The 22,799-nt window shown below is 41.0% G+C and overlaps 2 protein-coding genes across 9 annotated transcripts in view; one reads left to right on the top strand and one right to left on the bottom strand.

Annotated features, from left to right (window-relative positions):
- Cryzl1 (crystallin zeta like 1) overlaps positions 1-6,639 on the bottom strand; it is a 38,704-nt gene extending 32,065 nt beyond the window's left edge. For 3 of the 4 annotated variants that reach the window (XM_023705578.1, XM_023705580.1, XM_023705582.1), the window contains exon 1: positions 6,557-6,639. The gene's annotated coding sequence lies outside the window, so the exon portion shown is untranslated. The remainder of the gene's footprint in view (positions 1-6,556) is intronic. The other variant, XM_023705579.1, reaches the window with a different exon arrangement.
- Positions 6,640-7,258: 619 nt separating this feature from the next.
- Positions 7,259-22,799, top strand: part of Itsn1 (intersectin 1) — a 236,490-nt gene continuing 220,949 nt past the window's right edge. For 2 of the 5 annotated variants that reach the window (XM_023705571.1, XM_023705569.1), the window contains exon 1: positions 7,304-7,569. The gene's annotated coding sequence lies outside the window, so the exon portion shown is untranslated. Of the gene's footprint in view, positions 7,570-8,047; positions 8,126-22,799 lie in introns of all 5 variants that reach the window. The other 3 variants (XM_023705568.1, XM_004645331.2, XM_023705570.1) reach the window with 3 other exon arrangements.

Below are 22,799 nucleotides of genomic sequence, written 5' to 3'. Positions count from 1 at the left end.
TTTATTTTTATTTTTTGTGGAACCAGAGATTGAACTCAGACACTTGCACTTGCCAGGGAAGCACTTATTCTACTGAGCCATCTCCCCGACCCCCATGGCCAAATATTAAACATGCTAAAAATTTATGTTTTGTATTTTTGGTACTGGGAATTGAACTCAGGACTTTGCACTTGCCAGGTAGGCACTGGGCAGCTGAGCTATATTCCTGGCCCTAAAAAATTTATGGACATGAAAATTAAGCTAAGTTATTTTAGATAATTTTTAGTACAAGTAGGAAGAAGACTGAATAAGTTAAACATTTAACTACACATACAGTGGTATCTCCACTCACTAATTTAATTCTCTCCACATTTCTGGTTGCAAAGCAAACTGGATGACAACCAAATCAAATTTTCCCATTTGGTCAGCACTGAACTAAGCACTGATTTTGCTTTGGTTCTCACAAAACTAGTTAATAAAGGCATGATCTGTATATGGATTTCAAAAAAATCAAGGGGAAGTAATTTCAAATGGTTTCACCTTTGTCACGACAGCAACACAAACTCTGTTGGCCCTTCTCCCGCTATACTCAATACCCTAAGAAGCTCATCTATTAATAATTGTAAGTGAAACCTCCATAGATCATTTGTTATCTACTCTTTCAGGCCCAGTGTCCTGAGTATCAGATCAACCTCAAATTTAACAGACATAAAGCTGGATTCAGCTTTCCCACAAATAAGATTTGGCTGCAACCCTCAGCCATCAGAGGATTTCTTAGAGATTCAGTCATAACTGCAACACTGTAACTACAACCATACAAAGTTACTGATTTTATTCTTTTCCTTTATGATGTCCTGTCTGACCTGCTCAATTTAGGGACTTTCACTTTGGTACAGGGGATGTGTAAGGCCTGGAACGTCATTTCTCTTCCTCCTTCTGGCCAATTTATTTCCTCAAAGTTTAAACTCATCTTATATGCTCACATTTTTATTAGTTTGTAACACAACCTTGGCAATACTATGACCACTTCAGGCTCTGAGTTCAGTTACGTTCAGTTACGTCTCTTAACATTTTTAAGAAAAGCAAAGATAATATTGTCAAGTAGCTAGGTTCCAGAAAATCAGAATGAAAAGTGGCCCCACATGCTCAATACTGTCACTAAGCCAAACCCCCTTATACTATGTTTTGTTTTTTTTTTTTTTGGAACTGGGGGTTTGAACTCAGACCCTTGTGCTTACCAGGCAAGTGCTTATTCTACTGAGCCTTCTCCCCGGCCCCTCTTATACTGTCTTTGTATCCAAAGTCCTATCTTGTTTCTTTAGGACCTGTGCCTAGCACTATGAGACTATGAGTTAGATTACTAAGAGGAAATGTTTAGTTACACTTTGATCTTTTGGGAAGAGGTGATTTAATACTGAGGTTTCTTCTTTTCTTTTGAGATGGCATCTTTATATATATATATATATATATATATATATATATATATATATATTCTAGGCTGGCCTAAAGCTTGAGATCCTCCTGCATCAGCCTCCTAAGTCCTAGGTGTGTATCACCACACATAGCTTAAGTATTAACAATGTTTTTACTAATCTGTGAGACCCTCTATACACATCCAGACATCAGCAAAAGACACATCTATCCACATGCCCTTCTACAGCACTGGGTTTAAAAATATGGTCAGTGAAACTGGGTGTGTTGGCTCATGCTTGTTATCCTATTACCTGGGGAGGCTGGGGCAGGAGGACTGCCATGAGTTCAGCCAGCCTGGGCTATACAGTGAGTTCAAGGCCAGCCTGGATTACATTATGAAACACTATGTAAAAATAAATAAATAAATAAATAAAAAATAAAAAGAGAAAGAAAAAGTGGGCCTGTAAGATAGCTCAGCAGACTAAAGCACCTGCTTAAGCTTAGGCAAGTGCAAGGACCACAGCTCAAACCTTGGCACATCTGGGCGTGGTGGCACATGCCTATAATCCCAGTGCTGGGGAGGCTGAAAGTAGGAGGATCACCATGAGTCCAAGCTGTATAGTAAGACTCTATAACAACCAAATACATTAAGAAAGAAAGAAAGAAAGAAAGAAAGAAAGAAAGAAAGAAAGAGAGAGAGAGAGAAACAGTATCATCAAACTGGCCAATCAGCTGGCCATTTGGTTCAAATACTGTATTTTGCAGGCTATGGAGGATGGTAGTGCTAACCACAAAGGAACAGGCCACCTGTGCTTCAAAGGGGAGGTGGAGCCAGGCATAATGATACATGCCTGTATTCCCAGCACTTGGAAGGCTGAGGCAGGAGGATCGTGCAAGTTCAAGGACAGCCTGGGCTCCACAGTGAATTCAAGTCCAGCCTAAGACCTTTTTTATTTTAGTTTTTTTTTTGAGACAAGTTCTCGCTATATAGTTGAACTCACCTTGAACTCACTTTGGAGCCCAGGTTGGCTTTGAACTCACATTAAACCTTCTCTCTTAGCCTCTCCAGTGTTGGGCCTACAGATGTGTACCAAGGAGCCTGGTCCTAAGACCTTTTTGAATCTTAAAAGAATCACAGAATACTTCCCCCTATACCCCAAGAGAACTTTACTTGTATTTACTCCTTGATCTATAGAATCTGTACCATTAATTCTCACTCATAAATCCAGAATTTCTTACTGAGGTACTGTGCTGCCAAAACCAACAGGGGTGTGGGTTCACAGGTCAGAGAGGGGGATCTGTGACCCAATTCATATTTAATGTATAGTCATTTGATATAGTATGACCCAGGACAAAAGAAACTTACATTTGTACTTAAATTTCTGAATCAACATCTTATTCTCCCACACTATGCTACTGGGCAAAGCATCAACAGTGTGGTGAATAGTGTGGTGAATAATACCCCCTTTAAGTGGTTTTATCAGGTGACACTGGGACAATGTAGGTGGCAAACAGGCAACTGAGGGATCCTCCCTGATCGCTTTACCATAGTCTCTTCATTGAATAGAAAATCTCTACCCATTATAATCTAACTTTTATTATAATTTTCTGATTCACTTAATGTTTTTAAGAAAATATTTCCTAGCTTAAATGTGAAGTCTGAATTGTAATTTAGGTTAAACATTTACTAAAAAATTAAAAATTGATAATTTCTTCTATAAACATAGAAATTTCTTTGCAAAATCCCAGATTTTACTATGCTCTTGTACTCACAGAGCTCATCTGCTTAGTGCAGTACTATTTAATGGACCTACAAAGAGAAGAAAGTTGTTTTTGAAATAGTCCATATGAAGTTCATAAGGACAAAGAAACATTCATATTTATCACCTTAAAAACTTCACTACAAAACAAGACCAGAAAAAAGTGATACCATAAGGAAGTTTTTTTTCCCTTGCTGTGTGACTGAGGCTGGTCTTGCAATCAGTAGGTAGGTAGCTTGGGCTGACCTTGAACTCACAATGGTCTTCCTGTCTCAGCCTCCCGAATGCTGAAGTATAAGCATGTGGCACTACCACTTGCTGCATAAAGCATTTTAAGAATTCCCAATCTTTCTCATCTCTTTACTCATGAAGGTTCAAAAATGAATCAAGACTTATTACTGCTCAGGATAAAGCACTGGTCCAGAGCCCTATATATCCACTTCAGGTTTTCAGTTCATTTCTTCAGTCCAAAACTTTGATTTTAATGAGCATCATGGAGAATTGCAAAACTACTGAAATATTTCACAGCAAATATCAGGACAGTTGATCTTATGTGGGGAACACTTATTTTACATCTGAACATCTCATACTGTGCTATAAGATGGAGCAGAAGCATCAATGAAGTGAAATTAGGCATGAAAGGTTTTATTTGTTGTAGGGATTGATGTATGTAAGTCCTAAGTGATCCTGTTTTGAACCCTCAGAGATTTTCAAGGATTGCTGCAAGGATTATAGTAATATATACAAAACACTCATTATAAGACCTGGCTTTCAATAAATGTTATTTTTTACTATTATTTTCATAATTAGGACAGAGAGCCTCTAAAGTAGTTCTGAAGCCACACAGAAAAGCAGCAAAGGGATGGTGTAATAGCTTCTGTGAAAATGTCTCCCCAATGCTTCATGCAGTCATACCCGGAGCTTTTTCAGAGGCTGGACCTAGAGTGTGTAACTGACTCATGGTGCAGTGCTAGGCATAAGGGCGCTAGGATTAAAGGTGGGTGATTACTAAATCAGTCTACTGATTGGTTTGGCATCATCCTAATCCTGGCAGCCTATGTACAATATAGAAGGGGAGGAAGATGCTGTTAAGGTCTCTTGTTTGTTTTGCTATCTTCTGGTCACCATAAACTGTTCTCTGCTAAGCCACCCTACCTTGGAGCCAGTCAACTGGGGAATCAAACCTCTATAAACTGTGAGCTAAATAAACCTTTTCTGCCTTAACTTTGTGTATCAGGTATCTCATCACAGCAAGGAGGAAAGTAAGATAGACGGTCACATGCAACCATACTTTTACCACTTTTAATTTTATAGTGATTCATTACACCATTTGAATCCACACCATGGTAACAGTAGCCATAGTTACAGGTGACTACTAAGCATCTGAACTGCATGTAGTTAGAAATGACATGCACAGTGAGAATGGAAAGATGTTGTGAGTTGGAAAACAAAAGCAAAACACTATAGACAGCTAAGTTAGGTAGGAATATTATAGATAGTCTGACAAGGATAGGGCCTTAAGGGAGTCTATGCAGAAGATGACAGACAACACATCAAAACTGTGGCTGTGCTGGCCCTGCACCGGAGGGCGCTGAGAGATTGAGACTAGGCGTGGTGTCGCGTGCCTGTAATCCCAGCATTTGGGAGGCTATAAAGGGGAGACTCACTAGGAGTCTGATCTATGCAGTGAGACCCTGTATACCCTGTCCTAAATAGAAAACAAAACAAAACAAACAACAACAAAACTGGCTGGAGGTGCAGGTGAAGAAGATTTAAAAGTCACAATGGCCGGGTTTACGTATTTCCCTAAGGGATAACCAGAAGCTTGAGATTACTGGTACTATCCTTTGGAGATTTTGCCTATATATAAACCATTATCTTCTTAACCTCATTAGAGATGGGATGGGTCATCCTCTCCCAGCTACTATGGCTAACACTATAGATGATCAATCATGGTTAATGATTTCAATCATGTACAATGCTAAGTGACCTGCTATCCCATTAGATCAATATTACCTAAGGGACTATACTTGTAATCTTTTATTTTTTGGGTGGGGGGACAGGGACTATGTAGTACAGGCTGGTCTTCAATTCATCCCAGACTTTGCTTGAACTCACAGAGATTCTCCTGTTACAGCCTCCCAAGTGCTGGGATTATAGGCATGTGCCACTATGCTCACCCTATACTTATAATCTGATTGGTTGATCATAAATTTTTTTTTTTTTGAGATAGGGTCTCACTGTGTAGCCAGGCTGGCCTCTGACTCCCAATTATTAGGATTACAGGTGTGTGCTACCAAACTACAGTGGTTGATCATAATTTTGTCCCACATTGTATCATGTCTTGATTTTGCTCTCTAAAACGTCTTTTGTGATGTGGGCTTGTTGGCAACTCATTTAGGACTCCCAGATCTCTCAGGAAATATTCCTGTTTCCCAATAAACTGTCCTTCTCTTAACCTCTGTCATTTCTTAGAATTCATTTTGACTTTGGGGACTCAATGTGTGGGACATCTAGCAAGTAAGGAATTACATGTCCCCTATACCATTTATGGAGGTCCTGTATCAAAACGACTCAGGGCAAAATATCAAAGCAAAAAAAAATTTTAAGAAAGAAAATTTAAAAAGATCTGCAAAAAATTATAGGAAAAATGTATACAATGTCATTTTAAAAATATAGGCTCTGAGTTAAAATAGTGTTTTGGAAACAGAGTTAAATGTACATCTAAAATTTCACACGTTTCTTTTCACTTTTTAAACGTTAAAGACATTTAATAGTACTCAAGTGTCTCAAACTGCTGTACAGAGTCGATGTAGAACCTTGTTTGTTAGTCACAAGCTGGCCTGGCAGCACGTGGAGGCTTATTAACAATGCAGATTTTGAGGCCCAGACCTACAGAATCAGGATCCACACTTCAGCAGATGGTCCTAAGGCGGCCCTTACCAAGTGTTCTAGAACATTCTGATTTACATGGTTTAAGGATGAGGCCTAATCTGGTCCTGTGGCCACATAAAGGTGAACAGCTTTGCTTTCGGTAACTGCTTACCAAAAACAGGAAGGCAAACAGGGAGAAAACGATAGCAGAGAAGTAATAGAGAAAGATAAAAGAAACTCAAACAGGCACAAACAGAAGCTGAGAGGGAAAAATTCAACCAAGGGGACATACCTTTGCCTCCACAAAGATAAACCCTATAATCAACACCTATAAAAGACCAGGAAATTGCCCGTCAAAATCCAGCCTCACCCGCCCCTTGGTGGCCTCAGCTAAGCTAGGCCTGACCCCGAGCGGGTCTCAGGTTGTCGTCCAACGCGAACCACCCTCTCCCCAAGAGTACACAGTACCTTGGGGGCGTCCCTTCATCTTTCGCCCTAAACCCCGTTTTCAACAGAGACAACACGCTTACCAAGGCTCACCTGCCTGCGAGCAAACCCAACGCCCAGCGCCTCCGCCACCGCCACCTTCCAGACCTTCTGCAAAGAACCCGCCCTCTTGGGCCTAGCCGGTGCTCCTATTGGCCAGGCTGCTCGTCACTCCTGCAGGGAAGGGCTGGACTAGCGAAGGCTGTAGAGGACGCCGAGCAACTGAACTCAGAACTACATCTCCCGGCACGCTCTGCTGGGGGGGGGAGAACGAGGTACCTCCCAGAGGTTACCAATAAACTGACCTAGTTGGAGACGCCCAGATGGGTTCCGTTTTATGCAAATTTGAGTAAAGGCCACACCCTTCCTTAGTCCAAATAGACCCGAACACTACTGTGCCCCGCCTCCCTTTTCATCTCAACCCTATTCTCTCCTTTTAAACCTTCTGCAACCTATCTGAATACTCTTAGCTATTCTCTCGCACGGAAATCATGCAACTAAAATCTTCCAGAGCCTCATACTAGAAATGTGTGATTAAGCTTTCTTGGGAGGGGGAATAGAGGGGCGGGAAAGTGCGCCTTCTTCGAGTGTGTTGATTGGTTTTTCCGGCTGTCGCTTCGTATTACTCCATTTTTTTTCAGTTCTCCGCCTTTCGATTTCCCTCGGGGGCGTAGCTAGAGGTAAGGGGCGGTGAGAAGGTGTGGTCCCTTTCTTACGATTGGTAGATGGTTGTCCCCACCCATCTGTGGGCGGAGACGAGCGCTGGTGGGGGCGGGGAAGGCCGCACTGAAAGATGTGCAGATAGGCGGGAGAGAGGGAGCGAGGGAGGGAGCGAAGGAGGTAGAGAGGAGTGGAGGATCGCGGGGTGGGAGCGCAGCTTGGTTGCTCCGTAGTACGGAGGCTCGCGAGGGAGAATCCCTAGCGGGATAGGGAACAGGCGGAGAGGCGGGCAGGCGGGGATGGTGTGTGGGGCTGCGGATCCTGTGTCCCTCCCCGCGGCGTAAGAGCGGCACTGATTTATGCTTGGGGCTGCAGCGCGGTCCCGCGCGGAGATGAGGTGAGGAGCGGGTCGACTGCGGCGGCGGCCTGAACGGCGGGAGGCGCGCGGGGGCGGGGGTCGGCGCGATGGCCGCTTGGGGAGCGCGTGCCCCCGACCGCCCTTCAGCCCGCGCTCTCCACCGCGCCTTTCCATCCTCCTCGGGGCGGCCGTGGCGGCTGGGAGCCGGTGACCAGCGTCCGAGGCCGGCGCAGCTGGGCTGGCGGTGGGGGTGGCGGCCGCGGGACGCGCTTGGGGTCGAAGGGGCGTCTGCAGCTCTGGACTGCCGAGAGGGGCAGGGGGGCGGGCGGTCCCTCAGCGGCTGACCTAGCTGCCCTCGGCCGCCGGAGGGTGGAGGGCCGGCCCAGCCTCCCACCTCGCCAGTCTCCCGGAGTCTGAGTCCGCGGGGAGCAGCGCCGCGCCACCCGCCCGTCTCCGGCCTCGAGTCCCCGGCTCATCCCCTTTTCTTGTCTCCCGAACGCCTGCACCATCCTGTCAGTGAAGGACAGTCAATGCCGTGTGGCCCTAAGCGGGGCTGCCAGTCGGTGTTTAACAGAAAAGCGGCTCCCCGTGCTGGGTGAGCGAGTCCCCAGGGTCCCTGCTTCGCCTTCCCTTTACGCACGGACTCGGGTTTCTGGTATGGACCCAAGGCACAATTGCAGTCTCTTCTGGTCTGTGTGAGGAAATGTAATCCGAATTCCGAGAAAAAAGGAAATCAACGAGGAATAGGCTGCACCTTCCTTCACATGTTTGCTTTTGGATCTGAAGACAGTTTCGTAGATTACATTTCCTTTGGGTAGTCTTTTGTTGTGATTCAGACTAAAGGCTTTGCTTTTGAAGAAACACAGGAGCGGCTTCTTGGTTGAGTTGGAGGCTATGGCGATTTTTGTTAACTTCTTGAATGTGAAAGTTTCCTGTCGAACTTTGCCATCATCGTCGGTGCTATTCAGAAAACAACCGTTTAGAGATATTTGGAGACTACAGCCAGATGTGGTTCTTTGTGACTTTCTCTTCACGTTCTTTTGCTATTTGTTGGTCAAAAATGTGCAGATGATAAAACGAAATCCAAGAAAAAGTATAGACAATAAAAACGAATGTCATACTAAGAAATGCGCCTGGAAAAATCAAAAATCAGTCAGCGGAGCAGATTTACTAATCCTGTTGAACGGATGAAAAGAAAAGCTCAGAGAGATAGCTCATGGATTATGTAGTGGACAGGATGTGAGGGCAGGAACTAGGGCCAGGAGCCAGCAGGCCAGCTGGTTTGTTGGGTTCCACTCTAAACTCCCTAAATAGGAATGTATTTATTGGGATTCCTTTATTTTTAGATGACTTTAAGTTTTGAGTATACAAAAGCTTAAACACCCCTTATTAGTTAACTACTTTGATTTGTTTTAGTACAAAACAGTTTTTTTTTCTGTTTTAATTTTTAGCAATTATTGTTTTTTTACTAGTTAAAGCATTTAAAGTATTTCCATGGAAGGTTTCTCATAACTGAAAACATTTTTTACAAAATGAAAATGCTTGAGACCAGAAAGTTTTAATTGATCTAAATTGAGAAATTTGATTTGGTGATGGGGTTTAAGATATTTTAAACACGTTTGACCTAGTAAGGACGTCTTCTCAACAGTACATTAAGGTTGGTATTTTTTTACCTAAAGATATATTTGTTGAAATCAGTGAGCATGTCCTTCACAAAATTCTATTATTATTCAGCCTGAGTAAGAGAGGAACAGATTTTTAATGTACTTTGGAACTCTGTGGATTGTTCAGATACATTGTGAAATAGGGCGTAAAATGAGTGGTAGCTAGCTTTGTGAAATCAACCTCAGCACTTTTTTTTTTGCAGTTGACTAGCCATTTCCTTTTTCTAATTCTCATCTCTAATCTTGACTGTAGAATTCTGCATAGTTTTATCGCTTCCCCAGATGCCTAGGTTGAGGCACACCCTTTTAAACTCTTGTTAGAGATTAAAGGAGAGCTACTGATAAATTCTTGGGCTAGGGATTGATTTAGGATGGAGATACTATACACATGATGTACTTACCTTTTAAGTTTCTAAATTTGTGAATTGTAGAGAATTTATAATTGATTATGGGTTTGTATCATTCAGTTCACATCCCAAAGCTCTCCTTTTTGATTGGGCCTCTCGAAGTCTGGAACTAGTGAGGTTAGAAATTAAGGTTTTGGGGCCGGGGACATGGCTCAGTAGGATAAGCGCTTGACTGGCAAACACAGGGATCTGAGTTCAATCCCCGGTTCTGCCAAAAAGAAAAAAAGAAATTAAGGTTTCTATCACCTCATGGTAGAATTAGGCAACTAGATGATTTCTTTTTTCAATAGTGGGGATCAAATTCAGGGTTGTTCTCCAACCTGCCTGCCTTCTTGTTTGATTGCTTTTTTGTTTTCCCTTTTATTTATTTTGTTTGTTCCTTTCTTCATTTTGGAGATAGCACACAGGGCTTTTTCACTGAGCTATATATTCCCAGCCCTTTTTATTTTTTAATTTTGGGACTGGAGTTGCTGTGTTGTTCCCACAGTGCCAGGATTACAGGTGTATGCCATCACACTCAGCTCCTTTTTAATTTTTTTTGCGGTACCAGGGATTGAACTCAGGACCCTACGCTTGCCAGGCAGGCACTTATTCTACTGAGCTATCTCCTTGGCCCTCTGTTTGTATTTTAAGGCAGGGTCTGAGTAAGTTGCTCAGGCTGGGCTGAGGCTCCATCTTTGATTCTGCCTTGGTCGTAAGTATTAGTAGCTGGGATTAAAGGATGTGCCATTGTGCCAGGTTGAGTGATGAGGAAACTACATGGCAGTAAGGCCAATTTTTAAAGCCTTTATTGTTAAATTAATCACATCAGCTAGTAGTTAGTAATTTGTAAGTCAAGGGCAATAAGCACTGTATCTCAGTAATTTCTCAAAGTTTGGTTAGTGTTTAAAGGAGATATTCTTTCCATGGCATAGAGTGCTCAAGGTGATAAGCTGGAAAGAAAACTGCTAGCAAAATGTGCTTAGAGACTGAAAAGATACTGTTATTTCAGTAACAGTATAATGGTAAATAATTTATGATTGCATTGAATACCATTTTATAAGCTCTGATAAGACCAACAGCATGCTATAAAAATTAGTTTCAGGAAACACGCAGTTGGAATTTTTTCTAATTTCACTTTTCATGCTAATAAAATTTATTCCTCTTTTTTAGAGCCTACCATTGGACCTTGTAAATAACAGGCTTTATGTAGCTAAAGGTTGGATGGTTAAAAGCACAAAATGGAATTTTATCGTATTTGATCGTGATGGTGCCTTTGATCTTGTCAGTAAACTCTCAGTGCCTCAGTGTTCTACCAGTGGAAAATGGAAAGAACAGTAATAAAGTTTAAGTGCTTAAAAGTGCTTACTCAAATGTTGGACACATTAAGTTAATAAATTTTGGTTAATGTTGATTGTAAAGAATTAGGTGTAGAAAAGTTTGTGAAATTCAAAAGATAACTCAATTTTTGTTTTTTGTGGTAGTAAGTAAAAACCTGTACCTTAAAAATTTTGGGTAACTAGACTGAACATTAAAAAGCACTTAAGCTATGAAATAATTATATAAATGTAAGATTTTAAAAATAAAGTTAAATTTTATTAGTCACTTTTAGTTTAATTTTATTTCTTTTGGGTTTGAACCCAGGGCTTTTGTACTGAACTGTATCCCAAGTCCTTTTTTCCTTTTTCCTTTGATATAAGGTGTCAGTTACTAAATTGTGTACAGTGGGCTCAAATTTACAATCTTCCTGCCTTGCCTTTCCAGAGTGGTTGGATTACGGGTGTGTGCTGGCATACCCAGTTCCCTTTTTATTTTTATTTTTTGTTATTTTGAGGCAGGGTCTCTGTAAGTTGTCCTGGGCTCCAACTTTGATCGTCTTGTTCCAGCCTCCCAGAGTGCTAGGATTATAGGTCTGTGCCACCACACCTGTTTATTTAAAAATTTATTGTATGTAGAAAAACTGAAATGTAGGAAGTATATTATTGCCTGAGTACAACCTCTTCAGAACCTTTTGTGTGTGCATATGGCTATTCGTATATAATTTTTGATAATGAAAATAAGATTTTGATGTACATGTATATGGTGATTTTCAAGTTTGATTGGGGAGGAAACTACCATCTTATGAATGTCTTTCTGTGTTATATGTATGTATTGTCAGCTACAAAGTATTATTCAGTTTAACTGAATATTATTCCATTTGAGGATCTCAGATAGCTTAGCCAAATTAATTTTACTAGACATTAGTTTCTTTTTTCTCTACTGTTATCAGTAACCCTGCAATGGCTAGCCTATATACATTTCTGTATACCTGTGAGATTTCCTTTTGTAGAAGTAGAATTGCAGTCATCAAAGGATATGCTAAAGTGGAATGATTTTGATAAGTTTTTCTACATGCCACTTTGAAAGGTTGTAGCAGTTTATACTTATTGTGGTACTTAAATGTTCCAGTCTCTACCCTTCTTCTTGACTCTCATTTTAGAATGACTTAGCCAGTGACAGACACTCAGTGAGTTTTTCTTTTAGGAAAAACAACCAGGTGCAGTGGCACACACCTGTAATCCCAGCATTCAGGAGGCTAAGACAGGAAGATTGTCATTGTGAGTTTGAGACTACCATGGGTTACAAAGTCTCAAAAAGACAAAAAAAAGAGAGCCTATCTAGTAGTAGGTTATGTAGTCAGAAAGTAGCTGTAGTAGCAACACCTAACATCTATCAGGTCGTTTTCCACTATTTATGTATATTAACTTGCTTAACCTTCACAAAGCTTCTCATTTTACAGAAGAATATGCCTTGAAAACTGTAGTACCAGTTAAGTAACTTAGCCAGCAGTAGTGGCACTGAATTTTTGACCAGAGTCTAAAACTCCTAACCTGTTCCCCAGATGTGTTGTACAGGTATTAGAGTACTTTTCTCATGCCTGATTTTTCTTGTGGAGTTCCTTGGCATGTATTAATGCATATGTTAATTAGGTGGGCCACATACTGGAATCCCTCTCTCTGAAATGTTGGCCATGGAATTTGACTTACAAATGAGCTTCATAAACTATATCACATTCATCTCCCCAAGTAGTCTTGCTATATTTTACTCTGTAATGGTTTTCCTAATGTTCTATTGCATGAATAACAGAATGAGAGTGATGGAAAGGACTAAAATTTGAAAACACAGATGTGATGTGCACTTGCCTTGGGAACATAAGACTCCAGAAGTGTGACAAGGGAGATAGATAGCTGGGAGTCTGTCAGACACTGTCAGCCAGTTTGCAGAATTTGAAGTGCCTAAAGGTATTCACTCCAGTAGCAGTAGCATAAGGACCTTAATGTAGAGAGCTGTCACGGCTCCACTTTAGGAGTGCTTAACAACGAACCAAAAAAAATTCTGTTAATAAATGTGGCTGGGAGGGGTAGTAGCCCAGTATTGGAGAGGCTGAGGCAGGAGGATCACTGAATTGTAGGTTAGCTTGGGCTACATAATTAATTTAAAGCCATCCTGGACTACATAGCAAAACTATGTCTCAAAAATAAATAAATCTGTAAGCTAATAGATTATCATTAAAGCTAAAATTTATTTTGTAAAATATTTTCTAATTATTTATTTATTGGATACAGAGTCTCACTATGAAGTTCAGATTCATAGTGATCCTCCTGTCTCAGCCTCCCCAGCTATGGGATTATAGGCACACCCAGTTTCATGACCTGCATGGTGTGCCTGGGTACTTGGGGCTGGCTCAGCATGCAGTACTGGGGATTGAACTCATGCCTTTGTGCTTTGCCAGCCAGGCACTCAGACTTCTGAGCTATCTCTCCAGCTAGAAGCTGAAGTTTATAGCCCCCTAATGAAGTACAATTCAAGCATTAAGCTGTGGATCAAGTGTTAATCTCTTTTGATCTTTTTCTAATTTTCTCTTTCTTTTGGTTTGTTTATGTATTTGGTACAGGGTCTTACTATGCAGCTTAGACTTGTAGTAATCTTGTTTTTAGCCTCCCCATCACTGGGATTGCAGGTGTGTTGCCAGGCTCCATGTGCCCTGGGGGAGGGGCCGACGTGTCAGGCAGCATCAGGCTTTAAATTTTTTTTTTTTAAATATTTATTTATTTATTTATTTATTTATTTGGTACAGAGTCTCACTATGAAGTTCATACTTGCAGTGATCCTCCTGTCTCAGACTCCTCAGTGCTGGGTTTAAAGGTATGTGCCACCATTCCTGGTTTTGGTGGCTCGTTGCACCCAGGATGCAGTCAGCACCACATGTGCATGCGCATGCAGTGCTGAGGATTTGGACCCAGGTCTTTGCACTTGCTAGGCAGGTGCTTAGACCACTGAGCTATCTCCCTGGCCCTGTCTTACTATCTTAATGCCAGAGAAAAAATTGCAGGAATTGTGTGGCTTCCTCTGGCCTGAGTTGGTCCGCCTGCTGAGGTAGGATTGCCATGGCTCAACTTTCAGCATGGTCACCAACAGCTCTTCTCACTGTGTGTGCAGCACCATGTGCACGCTGCCTAGGAGAGGTGCTGAGTACATTTCTCTCTTCACAAAGTGGTAGAGCTGTGAGTTGAACCAAAGGATGGGACAGAGTTTTGTATTCAAATAAATGTGAGTGAGAAAATAGCAAGGTTGTAGCAGTTGGCCAAAGTTCTGTCCTTGATGGTTAAAATTAAACGTCCTCTTCTTCACAGAAGAGGCCTGTGCTTTTGATCCTGTGTTGCTATGGAGAGCATTTGATTTTTTTTTTCTCCTTACATTTTGTCTGCAAAGTCCTTCTGGTGTCTTGTGGTGTGCATTTGCAAGACACGGATATAGTTAGTGGAAATAGCCAGTCAACTGCCTTTTAGTATGATGCTTTCACTAGTGTAGTTAAGGAGGACGATGACTCTAACAATGAAAACACTGAAACAAGATGCCATTGTAGACATTCAGTTTGTTCGTGTGTGTGCGTGCACACTCATCTGTGTATCTGTGTATACAGGATTAATTACTTCTCTCTAAGGCAAATTTCCTCTGCGGTTTTATTGTTCTAATGAGGGTAATACTTTGTATTATAAGCCAGTGTATAAACACCATTCCTATGCATTGTCTGTAATAAGAATTTGCTCATTGAGGATCCATTGCTTATAAAAATCAGTTGATAGCCTGGTGTGGTGACACACACATGCAATCCTAGCTACTTGGGAAACGAAGGCAGGAAGTTCCCAAGTTCAAGGCAAGCTGGGGAACTTAGTGAGACCCTGCCTCAAAATAAAAAATAAAAGATCTGGGGATGTGGCTCAGGGCTTTCTGGTTTCAATCCCTAGTTCTAGGATCGTAAATAACACCCATTCACAGTGTGGTAAATAAAACCCATTCATTTTTGTTTTAACCTTAAGATAGTAAATAATTAATGCTATTCTTGTGTATGACAAGTTTCTTTTTCTTTTTTTTTTTATGTGCAGGGTCTCACTATGCAGCTCGGACTCATAGTGATACTCCTGATTTCTGCCTCCCTAGTGCTGGGATTACAGGCATATGCCACCACACCCAGACTCCATTGCAGGCTCAGCGCGCAGGGTGGGGCCAGCGCAGCAGGGCTTGAACCCTGGCTCCTGTGCTTACTTAAGCAAGTGCTTAGTCAGCTGAACCATACTGCCAGCAGACAGGTTTCAATGAATAATAGTTCTCTATTTCTCTTCTAAGTAACACTAGTTATTTTTAGATCTCTTCAGATCTATTAATTATGACTGTTGTGTCTGTTTTCTTTAAAAGATTAGAGAAGACTTGATAGGCTGAGGCAGAAATATCTTTGCAAGTTTCAACCCTGCCCATGGGACATAGTGAATTCAAGGCCAGCCTTGACTATACAAAGATAGAGATCCTTTCTCTCTCTCTCTCTCTCTCTCTCTCTCTCTCTCTCTCTCTCTCTCACACACACACACACACACACACCAAACAGCAACAACAAAACAAAAACCCCACAATGAGACAAAACAAAAAGAGAGTTTACTGTAGTGATGCATTTCTATAATTCCAGCAAGATGAGAGGTGAGGTAGGAGGATTCCTTTTGGACACAACCCAGACAGTTTGGCAAGACCCTGTCTTAAAGTAAAACATGAAGAAAGAGCTAGGGATATAATTCAGTGTGAAGACCTGGGTTCAACCTCCAGTATGGAGGTGGGAGTAGAAAGAGAAAGAAATGGAAGATGAAGAAACTTGACAGGCAAGTTATTTGGAGGTCAGCTGTGGGAGGGATTGCCCTCTGTGTTGTTAGGGTCTTATTTCCTTTTGGAAGCTTTGTGAGAGAACCCTATAAAACCCTGTTTTAGGATGGTTCAACTTAATGTTTTTTTCACTTTGCCATGGTGCAAAAGCTATGTGCATTCAGTAGAAATGGTACTTTAAGCCAGGTTGAGGGTGCAAAGCCTGGTGAGTCCTTGCTACTCTGGTGGCTGGTATAGGAGGATTGCAAGTTCAAGGTCAGCCTGGGCAATTAGCAAGCACCTATCTCAAGATAGAAATTACAGTAGTATCTTGGTTTACAATGCTTTCCATGGTTCTGGTTGCAGAAATGTAAATAGAAAGGACTTGGGATGTGACTGTGTGGCATATTGCTTGTGTAGCATGTGGGAGGCTCTGGGTTCCATTCTCAGTTCCTAAAAAATGAAAGAAAAGGAAAGAAAAAAATATGGGTATGGTAGCACATGCCTGTAATTCCAGCCCTCTGAGAGGCTGAGACAGAAGGATTGCAGGTTCCAACCCAGCCTGGGCAGTTCAGTGATTTAAGGAGAGCCTGTCTAAAAAGTGAATAAAAACAGGACTGGGGAATGTAGCCTGGGGTAAAGGATCTGTGTTCAGTTTTCAGTACTGTAAAGAGAGAAGGAGGAAGGGGCAGGGAGAGAGGAAAATGAAGGTAAGGAGATAGGGTTAAATTGTACATTTTAAAAAATGTATCAGTTATTTAATTAGGTTCTTAGTAAGAAATTTAGAACACTGATTTATGAGGATAAAGTCCATTTGTTAGAGCAAAAACGGATTGCAGATAGCCCCAGAGCTGAGGAACAGCATTGACTTTTGGTAAAATCTGAGAGTCCACCTCTTTCAGATCCACCTTGCACTGTTCTGAAATGTATCATTTTCTTGGTGCCAAAGATCTCACCCTCCTGGTGTCTGGGCTTCTGCAGCTGCTGCTTTTTTTAAAAAAATTAATTAATTAATTTATTTATTGTGTGTGTGTGTGTGTGTGTGTGTGTGGCCAGCTCAGCCCACCAGGGGGCGGGGCTGGCTGGCATGTGGTGCTGGGGGATTGAACCGCGGTCCCTGTGTTTTGCTTAGCTTAGCTTGTTCTAAGTAGGTGCTTTAGACCACTGAGCCATCTCACCAGCCCCAGCTGCTGCTTTTTGATGTAAGCATCAATGACGTGTTTGGGGATTTTCACTTTGCTTATATCATTTTTTGTGGGGATGGCAGTCACACATTTCTAGTGTATTCTTCATAGAGGAACATGATTAAAGCTAAGGGGACAAGTCACAGGTAACAAGCCACTGGCCATCTGCTTCAGGAAGACCACTCTCTTGCCTCTGTGATGATGATCAAGATAGTTCCTCACATGATGACAGAAGGGTTTCTTGCTGTGGCTGACCAGCTTTCGGGGCACATCTTCAGTAGGGTAGTATCTAGGCATTTTTCAACTCGTAAACACCCAGGCACCACCATTCTTGTCACCACTGACTGGTTTTGTATTTGTAGCAAGAGCCTTCTCTTTCTTTTTCTTCTCAACCTTTGTTTTAGCAGCTGCGTACTTTCTCTTGTACAAAGCATTTCTGCAGTATATAGAAGATCAAGAGTATCTACCAATTCCTCCAACCAGGACAGGATTTCGGCTGCAGTGGGGCTGCCTCTTCTTGGACTTCTTTGCCTTCACCTTATCCTTTTTACCAGTGCCACTGGCAACAGCCTTCTTGGCTTTGGGTTTCTTCTCTTTAGTATTTGGCTTCTCAGTTTTTTCACCCACCATCTTTCAAGATGAGAAAGAACCATTTTGTTTTTTCTTGGTCTAGTAATTTGTATTGAGATCCTGTCTCAAGATGATGGGTAGTAGTAGCCAGCCACAGCTCGCAGTTAGCTGCACAATCCCCAAGGGAAACACATACTATAGTTGGCTGTGTTGCTTAGTTGTGATGTTTGATAGCTTAGGGATATGAACTTTCTATTTAAAGTGTTTTGAATTTATGATGGGTTTACTGGGAAATAAACCCATTATCAGTTGGGAAGCAATTGATATTATTGATCAAATAAAACAATATTAAATAAAGCTCAAAAACTAATTTAACTGTATACAAACTAAGCAAGTTGAGGTTATAAATATAGGTTTCCCATAAGAGAAACTTTTTCTTTTCGTAGTGAAAGGAGCTTTAAAAACATGGGATTGAATCCTTCAAGTAGCTTTTTTGTAAGCTAAGTGTCCATGGAAGCTGTTTTCTTTGAAGACAAACTGTCTTGTAAATGCTGTAGCTGGCTGTGTAGTTTGGAGTTTTAATTAGTATCAAAATGAGAGAAATGCTATATATTACTGTACTTCTTAGTTCAGTAAATTTTAAACTGTGGTCATTATCTGTTATCTATAATTGTTTTAATCCCTTTCGATGAAGTGATATAATGGTTATGATCTGATAATTAAGACATAGCATGAATTTTTGTTTTTGTTTTTGTTTCTACCACAAAAACAATACGTATTTACTGAAATAAACTTTTGACTGCTTAGGCAGGCTCATCAACTGGGTTCATTCCCTGGTTCGATCCCTGGCCTACCATGCTGGTCCTGCTCCCGGGGCTTGCTGAGACAGCAACTAAGACTGGGCATGGTGGTGCTCCCCTGTAATGCCAGTGCTTGGGAGGCTGAAACAGGAGGATCACTGTGAGTCTGATCTGTGTAGTGAGACCCTGTAGCCTCTGTACTAAATACATAAAAAAAGGAAACAAACTTTTGAAGATACAGATAAGTAAATAAGACAAAAAGCCTACCAGAATCTCACCATCCAGTGATAATGACTGCTTATATTCTGAGGATCAACATGCTCAAATTACCTGGCATGTTCCTAGTGTGCAGCTGTTCAGTCTGGGAGACACGCAGGTCTCATGGGAATTGTGGGCATTGAAGCTGGTCCATTATGGGGCAGACCAGGGTAAGTCATCCCTTTCTTTGTGGGAGGATACTACTGCTGTTACTATACCTGCAAATGTGGATTTAACATGCAAGCAACTTTTTATTTCCCCCATTTTCTTCCCTGTTTAAGGAATTGAACGTAGAGCCTTGTACATGCTTGGCAAGTGCTCTACTGTGGAGCTACTCTTCCCCCACCACACCCCAGCACTTACAATCTCTTGAGGTTGAGTTTAATCTTTGTTGGCTTGCTGCAGGTTCATACCCTGTATTTACTCATCATCCAATAAATATATTTGCAACCTTTTGTGATCATTATCTATTTAGTCACTTCTTACTTTAATAAAGACATGAAGTTCTTGGACCATGTTTCCAGAGCCTTAGCAACATGCTGCTATACAAAGTGTTTACTTTACAATATGAGATATACCTAGTTTCTCTTTCCTTACCAGTAATGCATATGACCTTTCAGAGAAATCTTAGCCAGTTTTATTTGTTTTAATTTTTCCGCAATGCTGGGCTTTGCAAGTGCTAACCAAGAACTCTACCACTTAGCTACATCCTTACCCCTTCATTTGCTTTCACATTACCAATAATTGTATTTATAACATGCTTACTGACTGCATATAAATTTACAGGTGGTATCAGCCACCTTGCTAGTACCCTTAACTTCATGTAGTGTTTTGATCATGCAGTCAATGGTTTTCATACTTTTCAGCATCAGTACTAATAGTATCAGTAGTAGTGTCAGTACTGATATTGATATTCATTAGTATTAATAATGATTATTAACTGCAGGTGCTATTCCAAAAAGCTGAGGGCATCACTATCTTGGGCACAGCAACCCTAATCCATTTAAAAGTATTATGGGCTATGTGTGGTGGTACACTTCTATAATCCCAGCACACAGGAGGCTGAGGCAGGAGGATCATTGCAAGTTCAAGACTACCCTGGGCTACAAAGTGAGCTCTAGGCCAGCCTGAACTGCATAGTGAGACCCTGTCTCAAAAAGACAAAAACAAACCTAAAAGTATTATGGTAGGGTTCTCTGGGAAACTGAGTCAGAAGGATGGCAAGTTTTTACTCAGCTTGGAGAACTCAATGAGATCCTGTGTCAAAATTTATAAAAAGGGGAGTGCTTAGTGTTAAGGTCCTTCCTTCATTTCCATCAAAAAGGTATTATGGGGCTGGTGAAATAGCTCAGCAGACTAAGTGCCTGCTTAGGCAAGTGCAAGGACCAGGGCTTGTTCCTCTCACCACATGCCAGGCTGGTCCCACCCCTTGGGCATGCTGAGCTGGCCACTGGAATGGGCATGGTGTTGCACGTCTATAATCCCAGCTCTGGGGAGGCTGAAAACAGGAGCATCACTAGGAGTCTGAGCTGCATAGGGAGATCCTGTACCAAATAAATAAAACAAAAGCAAAAACAAAAAATATTATTATGGGTAAGTTCTGCATGTTTGCACATGTACTGTGTATACCTGCCCTTGCTCTAGGTCTTCAGCTTTGAACCAAGAGCCTATAGACTCTTATTTCTGTTTTCATGTTTAGAATTTACAGTTATTTATAAATTCCTTTGGAAGGGTTCTTTCTATTTTTGTAGTGAGGCAGGAGGTTAGGATGTGGCAAAGTCGCAGAGCAAGAGAGCTTGACCTGTCAATTTTGAGATCCAGGAAATGCACAGAAAAACATTTCCTTGAGCCCTTTGTCTGGGACAAATCAGAGAATGCTATCTTCAGTTCTTTTCACAGCTTGTGCATGGTTTTGATAGGATGATCTAGCTCTGAAGTCAACCTGAGGAGTGAGCTCTTTGGCACTGTGTTTCACCATTGCACTTTGTTCCTGCAGAGTGCACTTCTTTTCCTGTTTTTAAGTGGCCCACAATCATTCTGCAACGCTTATTTTCCTGCTTTAATAAATGTAAAAATCTTGCTAGATTTTGTGCTTGTTTTGAGCGATTCTTTGTTCAGGATGGAAAATAACTTTATCAGGAGGCTTGTACTCTGCAAATAATAATGAGTACTAGTTTTCCTTTAATTTCTTAAATTATTTAATTTGCTGAAGTACTATTGATTTTTTTTTTTTTTTTTGTAGTGTTAAAAAAGAAGGCTGTACAGATGGGATTGTGTAGTAGAAGCCTTGGGAACATCTGTCTGACCCAACACAGAGCTGTTAGTTGTCCTTTAACCTATGCGTCCAAAAAGACTGGTATAAACTCAGGTTGGGCATGTAACCAAGCTCGTCAATCATATCCTTTCCTTGGAAATTTGCTATGAGGCCCCAAAAAGAAAGATTTGGTCTTAAGTGCTCAAGCACTATAAGGTAAAGACTTGGGAATTATAGGCACCTATCTTCTGTTGCTGTATCTGGGTACAGAGAGTTCATTTAGAGATGGAGAATTTAGATCATATATCTAGAATGAGGCAGAGAGAACTGAATCTCTGACAGCTTTAACCCTGTCCTATGCTTTTGGAGCTGGCTGTGTTCTTGTTCCTGAGTTCTTTAAATCCTCTTCCTCCTCCTCTTTCTTTTCTTCTTCCTCCTCCTTGTCTTCTTCTTCCTCTTGGTTGTAGGCAGCAAGAATTGGTTTCTATTACTATGATCTAAATTTTTTCTCAGCACTGTATTTCTTTTTATTATTCTGTTGGGGCATATTTAATCTGAATATTTAATATACTGTAAAGTCTGAAACTTTTTGGGCACAGGTATGATGTCAAGCAGTTTCAGATTTGGAGATTTGGGGCTTAACTGATAAGGTCTATGCATGTTACACAATGCAAAAATCTCCAAAATCGGAAACACTTATGGTTCCAACAACCATTTCGGATAAGAGTTATTAAGCCTATGTTGCTTTGTCTTGTATTTCTTTACTGTTCTCTGAGGAAGACGTAAATTTGTTATTTTCACTGTAAGAACAAAAAATTAAGAAAAATAAGAAGCAACAGTGGCAAGCACATATAATCTAGTTCAGTAATCATGATTTTATTGGAAAGGTTATTTTCCAAATGTGGATGCAGCCTTTTTGACCTTACGTAAACCAGTACCGATCTCTAGCTGACGGGAAACAGGAAGAAAGAGATTTTGAAGTTACTTTCAAATGTCCTAGAATTTCAGTGATGTTACACTGAAATTCTTTTACAAACATATAAATTGACCTCATACAGAAAATGGTACTAGATATATTCAGTGTATACCATTCTATGCATCTGTATAGGATATGGACTTGAGATCTGTTTGTGGCCACTGAAATGATCTAAACTTTAATATCTATGTATCAATTAATCACAGTAGTAACCTGGAGGCTAGGCTTAGTCCTTACAGTAGCTCTCCTTATTGTGACATCATATATCAGGAATCCTCTAACTAGAAAAACTCAGTAGCTAATTTTGAGTAGTTTCTATCTAAAAGGAGTTGGGATGGGGAGAGAGAAAAATGTGGTAAGAAGAAAAAAAAAAGCATTGTAGTAGAAGAAAAACAGAGAGAGGCTACTTCAGAGCCACAAGTTTCCTTATTCAAAATTTTGTTTGTCTGATCTTTGACATTTACAAGTGGAGCAAATTCAAACCCGAAATGTATGGATTCTCATACTTGCTAACTATAAGAGATTCTGATTGGCCTGGCTTATCATATGCCTGAACCTATAGCTATGGCCAGAAGAATACATGGCTCTCATTGGCTGTCTGAGCCTTGGGTCTACCCATTATGCCAGTTGTGAGATCAGTATCTAAACTCCTGGAGTTAACAGAAGGGAGAAGTGGGATCTTCAGGAGGAGAAAGAATGTGAAACATGACCAGCACAGCCTTCACATACCATAATCATGTAGTAAAAGGCCATGATTTTTTTTTCCTTTTAATTGGCGGTCTTTAATAAAGCAATACAAGCCCGTGGAAGCATTCACAAGTATATGAAGTTTCTTCTCAGTAAAATTTAGTTTTTAATACCTGCTCCTTATTATACCTAAGATGTTTGAAATGCAGTGAGATAGTGAGGTTAAGCTTAATAGCCTAAATCGTTTGATAATAACAATAAGCTTGTCTTCTGGATGGTTAACAACCTAAGTTTGCAGACCAAAATTAGAGAAAAAGGAGGG

Source organism: Octodon degus, unplaced genomic scaffold (genome assembly GCF_000260255.1).
Source record: "Octodon degus isolate 3935 unplaced genomic scaffold, OctDeg1.0 scaffold00225, whole genome shotgun sequence".
In the NCBI taxonomy this organism is placed as follows: Eukaryota; Metazoa; Chordata; class Mammalia; order Rodentia; family Octodontidae; genus Octodon; species Octodon degus.
The sequence above is the reverse complement of the archived record's forward strand: the minus strand, read 5'-3'. Positions and strand labels throughout refer to the sequence as shown.